This window comes from Bufo bufo, chromosome 3 (genome assembly GCF_905171765.1).
Source record: "Bufo bufo chromosome 3, aBufBuf1.1, whole genome shotgun sequence".
NCBI lineage: Eukaryota > Metazoa > Chordata > Amphibia > Anura > Bufonidae > Bufo > Bufo bufo.
The window spans coordinates 424368943-424389031 of NC_053391.1; the positions used below are offsets into that span (position 1 = coordinate 424368943).

At 45.4% G+C, this 20089-nt stretch overlaps 1 protein-coding gene across 1 annotated transcript in view; it reads right to left on the reverse strand.

The window, feature by feature from the left end:
- Nucleotides 1–11723, reverse strand: part of RAB9A (RAB9A, member RAS oncogene family) — a 36647-nt gene extending 24924 nt beyond the window's left edge. Inside the window, exon 1 of the mRNA XM_040424976.1 lies at nt 11598–11723. The gene's annotated coding sequence lies outside the window, so the exon portion shown is untranslated. The remainder of the gene's footprint in view (nt 1–11597) is intronic.
- Between the last annotated feature and the right edge of the window lie 8366 nt (nt 11724–20089).

Sequence of the window (20089 nt, forward strand, 5' to 3'; positions counted from 1 at the left end):
TGATGCATTGTGGGGATGTATTGTCTCTGTGTATCCTACAGTGATGCATATCTGTCCTATGTCACAAGTCTTCCTTCTGGTCCCCTAGGGGCGTGTACTTACATTGTATGTGTTGTAACATATTGATTGGCTGTATTTCAAACCCCTGTGGGCGGACCTGTATTTGCAACAACTGTAATAAAAACCAGGCTGGGTGTGCCAGCACCTCAGACCACTGCTTGACCCTCAACACGAAGCCTTGTCTCGTTATTGGGGGGATTCACTGTATGCTGTTAGAGGACCGATTGCCAGAAGTGTAAGATCCCTGTTCGTCTGCTAGCAGCTATTCGTGAGGTTCCAGTTTGGAGTGCTATTTTGTATCCAGTTCGGGAGTTTGGTGTATCCTGCAGTAGCTGTGCCTGTCTCTCAGAAAGGGGCACATCGCCTGAACGGATTTTAACCCCTTGTCTGCTGAAACGGTCCGTTACACACGGCAATGTGAGCTACTGAATCTGATACAGCAGAGCATCGGCGCACTCTGCTGTCTCCCAGCTGGCTGGTGGTGGAGACAGTGTCTCATCTCGCCTTAGTAACGGCGAGGTGAGACAACCCCTTTAAACGAGAAGTGGCTTTAAAGGGGTTATCCTATATATATATTTTTTTTTTTTTTTTTTTTTTTTAAACCTCCATTACTCACTTGCCTGGAGGACTTTCTATCCTATCTGTGGGTGAGGGAAGAGGTAGCCATCCACATGTGATGGTCAAGCACCTGCATCTTCCCAGGATGCATTGCAATTAGGGCTGCAGCTAACGATTATTTGAATAATCGATTAGTTGTCGATAATTTTATCGATTAATCGGGAAAAAACACCAAAATGACAAAAAAAAGGGGTTTATATGATTTTACTTGAAAAATTATGTTCAAAGGCCATATTAAAACATATTGCGGATGGCACTGTTGTTATGAGGGGATCTGCGGATGGCACTGTTGTTATGAGGGGATCTGCGGATGGCACTGTTGTTATGAGGGGATCTGCGGATGGCACTGTTGTTATGAGGGGATCTGCGGATGGCACTGTTGTTATGAGGGGATCTGCGGATGGCACTGTTGTTATGAGGGGATCTGCGGATGGCACTGTTGTTATGAGGGGATCTGCGGATGGCACTGTTGTTATGAGGGGATCTGCGGATGGCACTGTTGTTATGAGGGGATCTGCGGATGGCACTGTTATGAGGGGATCTGCGGATGGCACTGTTGTTATGAGGGGATCTGCGGATGGCACTGTTGTTATGAGGGGATCTGCGGATGGCACTGTTGTTATGAGGGGATCTGCGGATGGCACTGTTGTTATGAGGGGATCTGCGGATGGCACTGTTGTTATGAGGGGATCTGCGGATGGCACTGTTGTTATGAGGGGATCTGCGGATGGCACTGTTGTTATGAGGGGGATCTGCGGATGGCACTGTTGTTATGAGGGGGATCTGCGGATGGCACTGTTGTTATGAGGGGGATCTGCGGATGGCACTGTTGTTATGAGGGGATCTGCGGATGGCACTGTTGTTATGAGGGGATCTGCGGATGGCACTGTTGTTATGAGGGGATCTGCGGATGGCACTGTTATGGGGGGGGGACCTGTGGATGACACTTATGGAGGAGATCTGTGGATGACCATGCTATGGGGGGGGGGGGGTGAGGAATCTATGGATGACACTATATAGCATCTTATGCTATATGTGTCATCCACAGATGCCCCCATAACAGCGCCATCCACAGATCCCCCTCCCCATAACAGCCCCGGCCCGGCATTAACTTACTTTAAATCAGCGCATCTTTATTACCTTACAATGAAGCTCCAATAACAGGCAGAGCGGGCGGCGGCGTAACGTCACTCACTCACGTGACGCGCCTGCTGCGCCCACTTTATAAATGAAGCAGGCGGAGCAGGCGCGTCACACGAGTAAGTGACGTTACGCCGCCGCCCGTTCTGCCTGTTACTGGAGCTTCATTGTAAGGTAATAAAGATGCGCTGATTTAAAGTTAAAGTAAACCGCCCGCATAGCAACGAATCGGCCGATTATTCGATAACTGGATTCGTCGACAACGAATCCAGTTATTGAATATTATCGATAACTTTGATTAATCGTTGCAGCCCTAATTGCAATTAGCTCGTTAATTCCGTCCTCCCCTGCATAGAAAAGAGTCTCTCACATATAGGCCCAGAGATGCATATGATACGTAATGCCCCCACAATTTCCTCTCATCCACTGTCCAGAGAGAGATATAGCTCTACATGTCTATGAATCTGGTAGTCGGGAAGAATGAAAGGTCTCTGGGCTGCTCCACCTGCTACTAGATGAGATCTCTATACCAAACACTGAGTGGAAGGGAGGAGGGAAGCCATTTTGCATGTCAGTCCACCACTGAAGAGAAGGTGGACCAAAAATATCAACTGCAGGGGGCGTTACATAACGAATAATATTTATATTGCAATATTACTTCATTTGACATGTCCTATTGATTGAAAAGTCATACTTTTCCTGGTATAACACCAGCAATTCCTACTTAAAGGGGTTACTTGACTATCTGTAACTGATGATCGGTGGGCGGCTGACACTCAGGACTCCCATCAATCACTCATGTGAGCGCTGTGGTCTACTTGCCGCTTACCCTAGGCCAGTGATGTCACAACCATCAATCACGTAGCCAAGTGAATGGGGCTGAGCTGTGTCTAGGCCATGTGACGTCACTGGCTTAGGGTAAGCAGCAAGAATCGGTCTTCTCAAACAGGTGTCGGACCCCTCACCGATTAGATGCTGATGACCTATGCAGAGTCAGATAAAACCTTCAAAATGACTGTAGTCTGAAATGAGTCATGAGGCGAACACATAATGAGAGTGATCATGCTCCACATGAACTCTGATCAAAAGTCATGTGCCTCCACCTCAGGGGGAGGAAAAGGAGATTACAGCACATGAGGAAAAGGAAAAATGATGGGGCAGCTGAATCCAGTGCATTGTCCCCGTAGTGACTGGAACGAGGACAGAAGACTGCTGGAACGCCCCCGCTTTAATGAGATAAAAGGAACTTTGCTCTCGCTCATTACTTCATTAACATGTTGCAGTCAGAAGCAACTTGTCTTCCGTGTAAACCGCCAGCCCTACTTCATATCTACAAGCTTGAACACCAGCCATATCACACATAAATCCCCCTAAAAAACCTGGGCCCCAACTGTATCCCAAGGCTTGGTCTCCATAGCGACGATGCATCCTTCCAAGATTTCCACCATGGAGTGCTTAGTGCATCCACAGTTAAAGTTTAGTCATTTTTGACGGGCGATAAAGTACAAAAGACGGGAATTTTTCCCCGTCAAAAATAGCCGACGCTCAAAATAACTCATCCAAACAAATCAAGATTAAAACAGGTCAGATTTTTACCCCATTTTTCTGTTCTTATGTTGTAACAAATACGGAAAACACAACGATGATTTAAATTATTATTTTTTTTTAATACTACAGGTCTCTTAGGGTCCATTCACATGTCCGCAACGTGTTTTGCGGATCCACGGACCGCACATTGCCGGCACTAATAGAATATGCCTATTCGGGTCCGCAATTCCGTGTCCGGGCAGCACATCGTGCTGCCCGATAGAAATTAATGGGTCCGCAATTCTGTTCTGCAAAATGCGGAACGAAATTGCGGACATGTGAATGGACCCTTAGGGTAAGGACTAGGGTGTCTGGACATTTGGAAGGTTTGGATCATGTAAGACTACCTGCACGTGATGCAGAAAATCCAAATGAAATCCACACTAAGGCCTCATGCACACGACAGTGTTTTTTCACTGTCAGTGATTTGGCTTCAGTGGTCCGTGTCCGATTTTGCTTCAGTTGTGTTTCCTTGTGTCTTCTTTTTTTTTTGTCCGACAGGGGAAAAAAAGGAAGGTTAATGAAAAGTGTAATTTTATTGCACCAAGGTCTTGTAGAAAAAAAACGGACACGGATGACATACCAGTTGTGCATGTTTTTTTTGACGGACCCATTGAATTTAATGGGTCTGTCCTCCGTTTTCCACTGACAAGAATAGGACAGGTTATATTTTTTTGACAGACTGGAATCACGGATAAAAAACGGAGGACTATCAGTTTTTTTTCACAGCTCCATAGAAATGAATGGGACCTCCGCTAAACTGTGAAAAATGACGGACGCGGATGCACACAACGGTCGTGTGCATGAGGCCTAAACTGCAGTAAAATCATAATCAATCCACACAATTTATTGCAGATTTGGTGTAGTTTTGTGCACTTTTTTGCATTTTTGCTGCAAATTTTCTGTTCATTTTTCAGAGTTCCTCTAGAAAATGAAAGATTGAATCTGACTGGTTACTATGGGTAACTAAGCCAGTTTTCCTTCGCACCAGTTTTGATAAATCTCCCGCATAAATGAGTCAGGTCATGGGACTCCTGTCCACGGCTAGCCTCCTCTAGCTAAAAAGTCACAAATGCTATTGCAAAACAGCACTTTCAACTAAAGCCTTATGCAGACATCCGTGGAACACCATCAGTGAGATACCGGACTGGCATTGCATGAGCGCACGGCGTCATAGCAACCAATGACGCCATGCGCTCCTGCAATGCCAGTCCGGTATCTCACGGACCGTGTTCCATGGATGTCTGCATGAGGCTTAAAACTTTTCCAAACCAAAAACTGCCATAGAACATTAGTACTTGACCGAGTGTATTTTATCGTTGCGTTTTTAAAAAGAAGCCAGAAAGACAAAAAAAAAAAAGCCACCTTATTAACAAAAAAAAGTTGGAGGAAAAAAAAATGCTTACGTGTCCAGCGGTTCATATTTACCATAGACCTTCACATAACCATAGAATGTATTTCATACTAAACTGTATTTTTATTTTTTTTGGAAATCTAATTACATTATTTATAAAAAGATTAAGTTCAAGTAAAACTTTATTTTAAACTTTGCTGCAGACCTGCACCACCAGTTGTTGAGGAGTTAAATGTGAACACAGAATGGGCTCATGCACATGGCCACAGCCTGGTTTGCGATCCGGAACGCCCAGTCCATAATAGTCCTATATCCTTGTCACTAATGCAGACAAGAAGAAGACGACATGTTCTATATTTTTGCGGATGCCACGGAATGGACAAATGGATGCGGACAGCACACGGGTGCACGGTCCACAATTAATGGGTCCACATCAGACCCGCAAAAAATGTGGATCAGATGCGGACCAAAAATAAGTTGTTGTATATGAACCCTAATAGAAGAAAAGCTCCAGTGTTCATTGTAAAGAGGTCCATTGTTATTCAGCAAGATGCCAACCCCGAGTACAACAAATACACGGCCTGTTACCGGCTCCATCCCACGTGTGCATTTCGTCACATGCTAACACTTCGCAGAGAATATTGGGGGACATTTATCAAACTAGTGTAAAGTACAACTGGCTTACTTGCCTATAGCAACCAATCAGATTCCACCTTTCGTTTTTCACAGCTCCTTTGGAAAATTAAAGGTGGGATCTGATTGGTTGCTATGGGCAACTGAGACAGTTCTACTTTACACCAGTTTGATAAATCTCCCCCTTTGGGTCTATGGAGTAGAATGGTGCCGGACTCTCCAGCCCTCTGTCCGTGTGCTGTCCACAAAGGATAGAACATGTCCTATACTTGGCTGCACAATGCGGTTCACGGAACCACTGAAGGCAATGGGCCCGCAAAAAAAAAAAAGGGACTTCCCACAGGCGTCATCCGTATTTTGCGGATCGCAAAATACATCCGATTGTGTGACTATACCTGCACGCAATACGCACCGTGTGCATGTAGCCCCTGGATGTCTGCACACGTGGCGATTTTGCTGAAAATGTGTTCAGTTCGTCTGAATGGGGTTGTTCTGGTAGGAAGCACAGGGATTTAATAAAAATCTTTATAGCGCCGTCGTATTCCGCAGGGTACATGTACAAAGCAAAATAGACATCACAGGGTTCCAATCTAATAAACAATAGAAACACTAGGAGTGGGGGCCTGCTCGCAAGAGCTTACAATCACCATCCAAATAGATGAAACGGATTTTCAGTCGCAGTCTGTCAAGTGTGAAGGCGGCTTTAGCACCGGAACAGGGAGATTTTCACTTCCCAATGCAACTGCTGACACTTCAATCAGTCAAGTTATATAGGTCACATATAACCTACAAACACAAGCTAATAAACCCTTCACATAAAGGACATCAACAACACATATAAAAGTATACCGTAAATGCTTACTGAGATAGAAACAACTAGGGCAAGATGGAACACCACCCCGTGAAACTGCTGTAGACAGGGAAGCCCACCGAGTAGATAATTCAGACCCCAATTGTATAAACCTATATCTGTCTATATAAGTAAAATGTAAATAGAGAACTATATTAACACTGATTGCAGAAATGGCTCAGTAAAATACTGCACAAGTTAACAGGTGAACCCTTAGGCCCCTTTCACACGAGCGAGTTTTCCGCGCGGGTGCAATGCATGACGTGAACGCATAGCACCCGCACTGAATCCTGACCCATTAATTTCAATGGGGCTGTGTACACGAGCGTGGTTTTTCACGCATCAGTTCTGCGTTGCGTGAAAATCGCAGCATGTTCTATATTCTGCATTTTTCACGCAGCCCTGGCCCCATAGAAGTGAATGGGGCTGCGTGAAAAACGCATTGCTTTCGCAAGCAAGTGTGGGTGCGATGCGTTTTTCACTGATGGTTGCTAGGAGATGTTGTTTGTAAACCTTCAGATATTTTTATCACGCGCGTAAAAAACGCATAAAAACGCATTGCACCCGCGCGGAAAAAACTAAACGCAATCGCAGACAAAACTGACTGAACTTGCTTGCGGACCTAATCCGTCACGCTAGTGTGAAAGAGGCCTTAGGCCCCTTTCACACGGGCGAGTATTCCGCGCGGATGCGATGCGTGAGTTGAACGCATTGCACCCGCACTGAATCCCGACCCATTCATTTCTATGGGGCTGTTCACATGAGCGGTGATTTTCACTCATCACTTGTGCGTTGCGTGAAAATCGCAGCATGCTCTATATTCTGCGTATTTCATGCAACGCAGGCCCCATAGAAGTGAATGGGGTTGTGTGAAAATCGCAAGCATCCGCAAGCAAGTGCGGATGCGGTGCGATTTTCACGCACGGTTGCTAGGAGACGATCAGGATGGGGACCCGATCATTATTATTTCCCCTTATAACATGGTTATAATGGAAAATAATAGCATTCTGAATACAGAATGCATAGTAAAACATCGCTGGAGGGGTTAAAAAAAAAATAATAATTATTTAACTCACCTTAATCCACTTGATAGCGCAGCCCGGCATCTCCTTCTGTCTCCTTCTTTGCTGTTTGTAGGAACAGGACCTGTGGTGACGTCACTCCGGTCATCACATGATCTTTTACCATGGTGATGGACCATGTGATGGACGTCACCACAGGTCCTGTTCCTATAATCAGCAAAGAAGAAGATGCCGGGCTGCGCGAGCAAGTGGATTAGGGTGAGTTAAATAATTTTATTATTTTTTTTTAACCCCTCCAGCCCTATTTTACTATGCATTCTGTATGCAGAATGCTATTATTTTCCCTTATAACCATGTTATAAGGGAAAATAATACAATCTACACGCGGAATGTTTTGCACTCGCGCGGAAAAATTGCGCGTGTTCCCGCAACGTACCCGTACATTTTCCCGCCATGCCCGTGTGAAACCAGCCTTAGGGTCCATTCACACGTCCGTATGTGTGTGGATCCGCAAAACACGGACACCGGCAATGTGCGTTCCGCATTTTGCAGACCTCACATCGCTGACATTCTCATCGAAAATGCCTTTTCTTGTCCACAATTGCAGACAAGAATAGGACATGTTCTATTTTTTTGTGGAACGGAAGTGCAGATCCGCACCGGACAGCACATTCCGGCCCCATTGAAAATGAATGGGTCCGCACCTGTTTCGCAAAATTGCGGAACGGATGCGGACCCATTTTGCGGACGTGTGAATGGACCCTTACTTAGGCTACTTTCACACTGGCGTTTTGGCTTTCCGTTTGTCAGATCCATTCAGAGCTCTCACAAGCGGTCCAAAACGGATCAGTTTTGCCCTAATGCATTCTGAATGGAAAAGGATCCGCTCAGAATTCATCAGTTCAGTCTCCATTCCACTCTGGAGGCGGACACCAAAACGCTGCCCTCAGCGTTTTGGTGTCCGTCTGATGAAACGGAGCCAAACAGATCCGTTCTGGCACACAATGTAAGTCAGTAGGGACAGATCAGTTTTCTCTGACACAATCTGGCACAATAGAAAACTGATCTGTCCTCCATTGAATTTCAATGGTGTTCAAGATGGATCCGTCATGGCTATGTTAAAGATAATAGAAATGTATCCATTCTGAACGGATGCATGCGGTTGTATTATCTAAATGGATCCATCTGTGCAGAACCATGACGGATCCGCACCAAACACGAGTGTGAAAGTAGCCTTAGGCTACGGCCCCCATGGCAACTTTTTGTCGTGCAGATTTTCAATTTCAGAGATGAAATCCTATCTCATAAAATGATGGCATGTCGCTTGGATATGACTGTTGGAGGTCAACCTCTGGACCCCCTGCTGCAGCACCTCCACAGTCTCTCTCTACATGGCAGAGCACCGCCACCTGCTGTGCAGGGAGAACCATAGAGATCCATTCAAGTAAAAGCTCTTGCACATGGCTGTAGTTTTGGTCCACATTTTGTGCGGCTCGGATGCGGACAGGGCTGTGGAGTCGGTAGATAAATGGTCCGACTCCGACTCCTCAGTTTTTGGTACTTCCGACTCCGACTCCTCTGCATTTAATATGCGAATGTATTTTATACATTCCTTGAAGGAAAGAAAGGCAACATACATGTCATTACCACAGAACTACTGGCTAGGAAGCTGCTGATCTTCTGCTGATGATAGGGCAGTGGGAGGATATGGAAAGGGGCATTTATTGTAAAACATGATTTCCCTAGTAGAATCCCATAGTCATGTTTAAAGGGTTTCTACCACCTGATTTGGACCTAATTAGCTGTCAGACACTAGCGATCTGCTAGTGTCTGCTCTACCTAACCATGCTATTGTAATTCCTTTCTCTGCAGCGGTTACCCTAAAAAACATAGTTTTATTGCTATGCTAATGAGCCTCTAGGTGCTATGGGGGCGTCTTTTCAGCACCTAGAGGCTCCGTCTACTCACCCTGTATTCCACCCCGCTCGTCCGTCAAGCCCGCCCATCTCCTCTAGATTGCCAGCCTCCATCTCATCCATCGGCCGTATTCTCGCGTCTGCGCCATGTGCGTCTGTATTCGGCGCAGGCGCAGTGACTGTCTGACCGCTCCCTGCGCCGGCATCTCTACTGCGCCTATTACGTCAGAGTGCAGACGCACACGGCGCAGGCGCGAGAATGTTTTTTTGTGTAACGGCTGCACACAAAAGGTCTTAGAATAGCATTGTTAGGTAGAGCAGACACTAGCAGATCGCTAGTGTCTGACAGCTAAATAGGGTCCAAATAAGGTGGTAGAAACCCTTTAAGCTAACAATCTGAGTTTACAAGTTTTTATAGCCTTAGCTGAATGACAGCAGTTTTTCAAATGGTTTTCAGCTTCAGTCTTGAACTATTGACCATCCATTACCTTCAGTTATACAAGTTTCTCTAGTCCTGCAAAAAACATATTTACTTGATCAGTTATCAGTGAGAGGCTAGGTTAACCATGGGCGTCGCGTTCCCTGTAACAGCGGAACACAACACAATGGAAAGTATAAGTATTGCCGCACCTTAACTGTGCGTTGCGTGCCATATAGTGAAGCATATGAAAAGCATGCTTCTTCATGGCCACTTAACGTGTTCGTTTTGCGGTAACGTGACGCACTGCATGCATTGGTCTTTATTCTTACGTATTTTTCGCAAAAGTGGGGGAAAAATAGCAGTGCGTCTTATAGGGGCGAATGCTGCGACCGTTCGGTGAATAGGCTGAGAGGGAGGAGGGGCTGGCATCTGTTTCTGTAATGGCAGCGGGGCCCGGTGCAGTCACTGTATACTACTACACTGGGCCCCGCTCACTGTAGTATACAGTAATCATATCTAACTTGTGGGTATTGTTAAAGTATTCCAATCATCTTAAATCTAGCGCTGTACTACTTACTACTAACTTCTTGGCAGTCAGGAGGCCGGGTGGGCGCTCGTAGCGTAGCTCACTACGTCAAGCGCCAGCTCCGCCCACTTTATGAATGAAGCAGGCACCGGGCCCCGCTGCCATTACAGAAACAGATGCCGGCCCCCATTCACTACACAGGGACACTGTTATGGGGGGATCTGTGGATGACACATAAGATAAGATGCTATATATGTGTCATCCACAGATGCCCCCACAATGATCCCCCATAACAGTGCCACCCACAGATGCCCCCATAATAGTGTCATCCACAGACCACCATTAGTTCAAAACCCACCAAAAGCACACCTTTTGGTTCAAAATATTTTTTTTCTTATTTTCCTCCTCAAAAACCTAGGTGCGTCTTATGGGCAGGTGCGTCTTATAGGGCGAAAAATACGGTAATTAATTATAACTTTTTGTAAATTGGGACATTTAAACTTGCTTTTTTTTATATGTATTCCAATTTAAATCTAGTAGGAGTCTGAGTCGGTTCATTTTTTGCCGACTCCAGGTACCCAAAATTGCCTCCGACTCCACAGCCCTGGATGCGGACCCATTTATGAAGAGGCCACAGAGCTTAACCAGCGCTCCAACCCCTGCTTTCTCAGGATCGGTGGTGGTCCCTGAGTGAAGGTCCGTCTAGCCTAGTGACGTCATCACTCATGAGGTGGAAACAAGTGCAGTTATCAGAGTTCCAAGCAGCGCACAGTAGTCCTGTACATTACAGCTCGAAAGTCACCATGAAGCCCTACCCTAAAGGCATCAGGATGTGAACACTAAGGGGGGGGGGGGGAATTTATCAAAACTGGTGGAAAAAGAAGACTGGCCTAGTTGCCCATAGCAACCAGTCTACTTATTATTTTCCTAAGGAGCTGTGGAAAATGAAAAGTGGACTCTGATTGGTTTCTATGAGCAAGCAAGGCAGTTCCACTTTACACCAGTTTTGATAAATCTCCCCCTAAATGTTTCCATTCACTAAAGCAAGCAGATCTTGAATTTATGAGGAACTGAAACACAAGGTATAGGAGTTCCAGAACTTTCCTTCATACAATGTATATGTTGTGCTGGAAACTCTAATCATCTCGAGGACAGTCTAAGGATCTTCAGGCCTGATGAGTTTCGCACCTTGATCAGAGATCAGGAGACATGAAGGTGTCACCAGCACTGGGCAGGGTCATGAAGCTCCACTTCAGAGCAGGTTCCACAGGATCGGATACAAGTATATGGCAGAGTCAGAGTGCTGCAGTGCCCGGCGGGACTAGACCACAGTCCTACCACCACCTGTGCACTGCACCACTGCCGATATCCCTCACCAGTCCGTAGACACAAGAGCTGCAGTAACTAAAATGACATGACAAGACCACAGTGCAGAGCCCCTCATGACGTCAGCTCCCGCCGACTACAAACCTGTTCGGGGAACGCTGCTCATAAAGTTTCCCGCCTCAGGCTGAAGAACGCGGCAGTCTACGGTGCTGCTCCTCCGTCTCTTCTCCGCCGCCGCCAGGGCAAACAACATGGCGAGAGTCAGCAGCCCGTCACGTCTCTAGCGGTGGGCGGGTCCTGCAGCTAGGAGCGTCGGACAGGTCAGCCAATGAGAGGGCGCGCCGCACACGTGACTGCTGTTGACTGTGGTGTCAGCAGCCGGTGTGGGTGGGGAGGGTCATGTGACCGGCTCGGTCCCTGTCATGTGTGTACTTAGGACAGCTCCTAGAATACCCCAACTTCTCCACACCAACTCCCCATCCTGCTGCCCAGTGTGCCCAAATGCAGGCATAGTGACATAACTATGCCAGCCAGTATGAAGATAAGTGTCATATACAGAGCCCCTTTTCTTAATAAGTAAATTAGGTTTTTGGTGCAATGAGGGCATCACCATTGCTCTCGTGGGACCCAAGCTCCACTCCTTTCTGTGGCCAGCCTCTCTCTGGCTGCGTTGATTGACAAGGCCACGGCAAAGCAGCCAGGGAGGGTCTGACCCAGTGGCGTAGCTGGGGGGGCGCTGCCCCAGGTACCAAATTTCAGGGGGCGCCAGGCAGCAGTCCTTTCACGGAGGGCCACGGGAGCCTATGGACAGGCCTGAAGCCTATGAGGCATTAGAACGGCGCAGGAGATTGCGATTACCTCACCGTGACCTCCTGCGTCGGGTCTCGGGAGATGACATGATGACGCGGCGCGGGAAGGCACAGTGAGGAGTTTGTGACCGACTGCGCCAGGACGGCACAAGCGGTGATGGAGTGAGGAAGAGGTGAGTTAGTATTTTATTTTATTTTTTTGTGTAACTACCCTAAGGCAGAAATAAATCTAAGTCCCTTTAGAGACCCTCGGGATATAATATACAGTATGCTGAACGATGGGGGCTAAGTTCTCTCCCTCCATTGCCAATATATTTATGGCTTTCTCCTCATCAACACCTCCCCTTTTGTGGATCGCCTGCTCTGGTATGGACGTTACATCGATGACCTGCTCATGGTATGGTCTGATGGTGTGGCGTCCATACCAAAGTTGGTTACTTATTTTAATTCCTGCTTGGATCCAATTCAATTCATTTTTCATTTTGACACCATAGAAATTCCATTTTTGGATTTGTGCTTGAGGGGCAACCCTGTAGCTGGAAGGGTTAATACATCTTCTTACCGAAAAGAACTAGCGGGTAACACCACGTTATCTGCACGCTCATGCCATCCACCCCATACCATCCGGAATATCCCGAAGGGAGAGCTGATACGGGCACGCCGTAATTGTTCAGATCTTAACATTTATAACAAGGAAGCCTCTGAAACACGAACTAGGTTGTTGCGCAGGGCATATACACCCGGCAACATAGAACGAGCTAACAAACTAGTGTCTGACATGGATAGAAAACAATTGGTATTTCCGAGGCCCCATACAAATCGGGCCTGTACCAGCGCTCCCAATAAGGATAAACACACTACCCACTTTGTAACTCAATATAGTCATGAATTTCCAGAGATTGGTAAAATTATGAAGAAATATTTTCATGTCTTAAATTATGACGGCCAGTGGGCAAATGTGGTATCGGATGGCATGAGATGCGTTGCTAGAAGAGCTCCTACTATAGGCAATTTAATCAGTCCGAGTTTCTTCACAGAGGGAAAACCTAGACAACCAACATGGCTTAGTTCCAAAGGCAGCTTCAAATGTGGGCATCGTAAATGCATTTGTTGTGAACACATGGTCATTGACAAGACTTTCAGGTCTACGGCAGATGGTAAAATATTTAACATACAATCGCATATTAACTGCAATACCAAATATCTGGTATACCTGGTCACCTGTGAAACGTGTTCACTGCAATATGTAGGCTGCACAATTAACCCCTTGAAGAATAGGATACGTAAGCACATCTCAGACATACCGCACTACAAGAGCCGCAACGTCTCAGCTGCTAGTCTTCACTTTGCGGTATTACATGCTGGTGATACATCTGGTCTGAAAGTGCAGGGCATAGAGAGGGGTTTTCTACCACCTAGAGGGGGGGGGGGGGGGGCACAGAAGAAAACTTCTGAACAGAGAGACCTTTTGGATCTTTCAATTGGGATCCCGCCAGCCATTAGGTCTCAATAAACGCCATGACCTTATATTGCAATATTAAATAATTGCCTATATACAACACTTGTATTTTTTTGTATGCTCATCTATTATTGTGTCCCTTTCAGTTTCTGTCTGTTATTTTTGTTATATCTATACTGGGACATCTATTCAGATATATGTGATAATATCTATGAACGCACTATCTCCTCCCACGGTTTTTAATTACTAAGCCACACTTTGTATTTTGTATTTTTTTAACTGAGGACCTGTGGGACCTCCCCCTGATACCTCCCTCTCCCAGGTGATCATTATCATCCTGTGATTGGACAGGGATTTATCAGGGGGTGCTCCCACAGCATTTTGTGTTTGTCATGAAGAAGGACCCTGATGTTATAGAGGTCTGAAACGCGTCACTTGTTGCACCTTGCTATGTGGAATTTTTAACTGCTGAAATAAAGAAGCCACGTATTCACACCTGACCTGAGCAGGACTTCTCCTTCCTTTTAAACACAGTATGCTGAACGGTCTGTTGGACCAAAAATCCCTTTAGGGGTCTCTAACTGATAATAAAATTATATCTTTATTTTGTTCATTTAAAATATACACTCAATAAGGAAACTCATTATTAAAATTATCAGGGTGCAGTGAGATGTCAAATGTAGCTATTGTCTGCTAATGGTTGCTAGTAGCAACTCACGGAGCTTGTCCAATACAGCCCTTATTTCATATATTTGTACCTATCAGGTGCATTACTTTGGGCGTACTAGGAACAGGAGACTTGTGAGTGTATGGTTTGCATCACTCTGGGGGACAATGTTAGGGCTCTTTCACACTTGCGTTGTTCTTTTCCGGCATAGAGTTCCGTCGCCGGGGCTCTATGCCGGAAGAATCCTGATCAGGATTATCCCCATGCATTCTGAATGGAGAGAATCGTTCAGGATGCATCAGGATGTCTTCAGTTCCGGACCGGAACGTTTTTTGGCCGGAGAAAATACCGCAGCATGCTGCGCTTTTTGCTCCGGCCAAAAATCCTGAACACTTGCCGCAAGGCCGGATCCGGAATTAATGCCCATTGAAAGGCATTAATCCGGATCCGGCCTTAAGCTAAACATCGTTTCGGCGCATTACCGGATCCGACGTTTAGCTTTTTCTGAATGGTTACCATGGCTGCCAGGACGCTAAAGTCCTGTTTGCCATGGTAAAGTGTAGTGGGGAGCGGGGGGAGCAGTATACTTACCGTCCGTGCGGCTCCCGGGGCGCTTCAGAGTGACGTCAGGGCGCCCCACGCGCATGGATGACGTGATCGCATGGATCACGTCATCCATGTGCATGGGGCGCTCTGACCTCGGGAGCCGCACGGACGGTAAGTATACTGCTCCCCCGCTCCCCACTACTACTATGGCAATAGCGTCCTGGGTGCAATAGTAACACTGAACGCATTTTGAAGACGGATCAGTCTTCAAATGCTTTCAGTTCACTTGCGGTGTTACGGATCCGGCGGGCACCTCCGGCAAATGGAGTACACGACGGATCCGGACAACGCAAGTGTGAAAGAGGCCTTAGTCAACCAATATATTTATTTTTATTTTATATTTTTTGTCTTTTATTTATTTTATTATTTTGTATTGTTTATTTATTATTTATTTATTTTGACGAATATTTGTAGGTCAATCTCATCCATAGATTTGACATGGAGCCCAATCACTAAGGCTAGTTTCACACTTGCGGCAGGACGGATCCGACATGCTGTTTAGCATGTCGGATCCGTCCTGTGGCTGTTCGCCGTGCCCCCGCTCCGTCCCCATTGACTATAATGGGGATGGGGGCGGAGCTCCGGCGCAGCACGGCGGTGCACGGAGAAAGCCGCCGGACTAAAAAACCTGACATGCAGTAATTTTAGTCCGGCGGCCTTAAGCCGTGCACCGCCGTGCTGCGCCGGAGCTCCGCCCCCATCCCCATTATAGTCAATGGGGACGGAGCGGCGGCCCGGGGGCACGGCGAAACAGCCGCAGGACGGATCCGACATGGTGAACAGCCTGTCGGATCCGTCCTGCCGCAAGTGTGAAAATACCCTTACACACACCTTCCAAGTGTATCAGCTTGTCAGGGCATACATTGTATCTAGATATGCCTCTGCCTGGGAGATGTTCCAACTTTGGCAACAATTTGCAATCAAATGTCTCCTCAGGCTCTCACACTCTGTGTAAGGGCTCTTTCACACCTGCGTTATTGTCTTCCGGCATAGAGTTCCGTCGTCGGGGCTCTATGCCGGAAGAATCCTGATCAGGATTATCCTAATGCATTCTGAATGGAGAGTAATCCGTTCAGGATGCATCAGGATGTCTTCAGTTCCGGTACGGAACGTTTGTTGGCCGGAGAAAATACCGCAGCATGCTGCGCTTTTTGCTCCGGCCAAAAATCCGGAACACTTGCCGCAAGGCCGGATCCGGAATTAATGCCCATTGGAAGGCATTGATCCGGATCCGGCCTTAAGCTAAACGTCGTTTCGGCGCATTGCCGGAGCCGACATTTAGCTTTTTCAGAGTGGTTACCATGGCTGCCGGGACGCTAAAGTCCTGACAGCCATGGTAAGTGTAGCGGGGAGCGGGGGAGCAGTGTACTTACCGTCCGTGCGGCTCCCCGGGCGCTCCAGAGTGACGTCAGGGCGCCCCAAGCGCATGGATCACGTGATCGCATGGATCACGTCATCCATGCGCATGGGGCGCTCTGACGTCATTCTGGAGCGCCCCGGGAGCCGCACGGACTGTAAGTACACCGCTCCCCCGCTCCCCGCTCCTACTATGGCAACCAGGACTTTAATAGCGTCCTGGGTGCCATAGTAACACTGAAAGCATTTGGAAGACGGTTCCGTCTTTAAATGCTTTCAGTACACTTGCGTTTTTCCGGATCCGGAGTGTAATTCCGGCAAGTGGAGTGCACGACGGATCCGGACAACGCAAGTGTGAAAGAGGCCTAAGCTGATTGGTAACACAGGTGGGTGCGCTAGTCTCCTACTGGCTCCTGCTAACTCTGTCCTCTATGAGGATTGATGTTGGCTCAATATGAGATATGCTGATTGCTTGTCCTCCCTAGTGAGCACTGCCTATATCCTGATCGTTCCGCTCCTAATGCTCCCACAGCTGCCTGTACGCTACTTCTAGAGACCGATGTGCTTGATGGGGCATGGATTATGAAGTCTGTGAGATCTGCAAACACTCGACATTGCACAGAAATTATATATGCACTATTATTGAATTAATAATGTGCCGGATGGGGGGTACTACCCTCGCAGATATGCTTTCTGGATACTAAAAGCACTTGCTTTCACGAACACAATGAATTTGTAATACTTTTGTTGAGATTTATTCTCACTCACAATTACTTCCTATGTAACGGTGCCTTTTATGAGCAGATGAAAGGTACCGCTATGGGGACTCCTTGCGCACCGACTTTTGCAAATTTATTTTTGGGGTGGTGGGAGGACACTATAGTTTTTTCGGATACACTTGCACATTTCACTAGTCACATTTTATTTTGGGGTAGATTTATTGATGATGTTTTGTTATTATGGAAGGGTGAGAAACAGGATTTTATAGTGTACAGGCAGATGTGGTTGGGTAATCACTAGTCACCCTTCTAAAAAAGCCAATCAACTTGAAAGCCGATCGGGCCAATATTGTACTTGCCACAGATCTGCTGATTCAAATGGCAATAATAAGCGATATAGAATTAGGTGGATCGCTGTAAGATTTAAATGACAATAGAATCTACAATAGTCCCTGCATAGCAACATGGGCTTGGCAGAGGATGGACATATACTCATTTATATAAAAATAAAAAGTACTGTGGTACTTGGAGAATGATTGTATATATTACTGTCAGCGATTCAGCATTGCCAGATGAACGGCAGAATGGATGGCATGAATTAGTTAACTGGCGTTGAGTGAATGGCAGTCTACGTCACTTAGATGGGAGGTAACAACAACACCCGACCAACCTGCGATGGACCAAAATAGAAACGAGCGCAGACTATATGCGTAAGATGACGCGCTCGTATCTGATAGGATCAGAAGCATGTGAGTAAAGAGTAGCAGGGCACTCAGTGGGCACAGATATGAGATGGGCGGGACTTAGTGGTACACAAATAGAGGTCACCGAGAGCGCGCGCACGCCTATACCCCACTTCCCCTGACGAAGCCACACAAGGGGCGAAACATGTCGGGAGGGGTGTATTAGTCTAGCGCTTTATGTTTTAGACAGCGGACAGTGAGAGAATTTAGGAGCATTAGGAGCGGAACGATCAGGATATAGGCAGTGCTCACTAGGGAGGACAAGCAATCAGCATATCTCATATTGAGCCAACATCAATCCTCATAGAGGACAGAGTTAGCAGGAGCCAGTAGGAGACTAGCGCACCCACCTGTGTTACCAATCAGCTTACATAGAGTGTGAGAGCCTGAGGAGACATTTGATTGCAAATTGTTGCCAAAGTTGGAACATCTCCCAGGCAGAGGCATATCTAGATACAATGTATGCCCTGACAAGCTGATACACTTGGAAGGTGTGTGTTAGTAATTGGGCTCCATGACCAATCTATGGATGAGATTGACCTACAAATATTCATCAAAATAAATAAATAATAAATAAACAATATAAAATAAATAAAAGACAAAAAATATAAAATAAAAATAAATATATTGGTTGACTAACATTGTCCCCCAGAGTGATGCAAACCATACACTCACAAGTCTCCTGTTCCTAGTACGCCCAAAGTAATGCACCTGATAGGTACAAATATATGAAATAAGGGCTGTATTGGACAAGCTCCGTGAGTTGCTATTAGCAACCATTAGCAGACAATAGCTACATTTGACATCTCACTGCACCCTGATAATTTTAATAATGAGTTTCCTTATTGAGTGTATATTTTAAATGAACAAAATAAAGATATAATCATATTATCAGTTAGAGACCCCTAAAGGGATTTTTGGTCCAACAGACCGTTCAGCATACTGTACCCTAAGGCAGGCCATACTGGGGGCACTATGGAGGTGGGGGGCATTATCAGTTTAAATAGAAATAAAAACAAAGGCAGTTACCGTATATATTATACAGAGGGGCCACATTATACAGAGGGGGCCAGAATATATATTAATTTTACAGAAGGGCCATTATATATTATAATTATACAGAGGGGCCATTAATAATGACCCCTCTTTATAATTATAATATATAATGGCCCCTGTGTAATATTAGGATATATAATAGCTGCCTCTGTATTATTAGTATATATAATAGCCCCCTCTGTATTATTATAGTATATAATGGCCCCTCTGTATTATTAGTATATATAATGGCCCATCTGTATTATTATAATATATAATGGCCCCCTCTGTATTATTATAATATATAATGGCCCATCTGTATTATTATAATATATAATGGCCCCCTCTGTATTATTATAATATATAATGGCCCATCTGTATTATTATAATATATAATGGCCCCCTCTGTATTATTATAATATATAATGGCCCATCTGTATTATTATAATATATAATGGCCCCCTCTGTATTATTAGTATATGTAATGGCCCCTCTGTATTATTATAATATATAATGGCCCCCTCTGTATTATTATAATATATAATGGCCCCCTCTGTATTATTATAATATATAATGGCCCCCTCTGTATTATTATAATATATAATGGCCCCATCTGTATTATTAGTATATGTAATGGCCCCATCTGTATTATTAGTATATGTAATGGCCCATCTGTATTATTAGTATATGTAATGGCCCCTCTGTATTATTATAATATATAATGGCCCCCTCTGTATTATTATAATATATAATGGCCCCCTCTGTATTATTATAATATATAATGGCCCCCTCTGTATTATTATAATATATAATGGCCCCCTCTGTATTATTAGTATATGTAATGGCCCATCTGTATTATTAGTATATATAATGGCCCATCTGTATTATTATAATATGTAATGGCCCATCTGTATTATTAGTATATATAATGGCCCCATCTGTATTATTAGTATATGTAATGGCCCATCTGTATTATTAGTATATATAATGGCCCCATCTGTATTATTAGTATATGTAATGGCCCCATCTGTATTATTAGTATATGTAATGGCCCCATCTGTATTATTAGTATATGTAATGGCCCCATCTGTATTATTAGTATATGTAATGGCCCCATCTGTATTATTAGTATATGTAATGGCCCCTCTGTATTATTATAATATATAATGGCCCCCTCTGTATTATTATAATATATAATGGCCCCCTCTGTATTATTATAATATATAATGGCCCCCTGTGTAA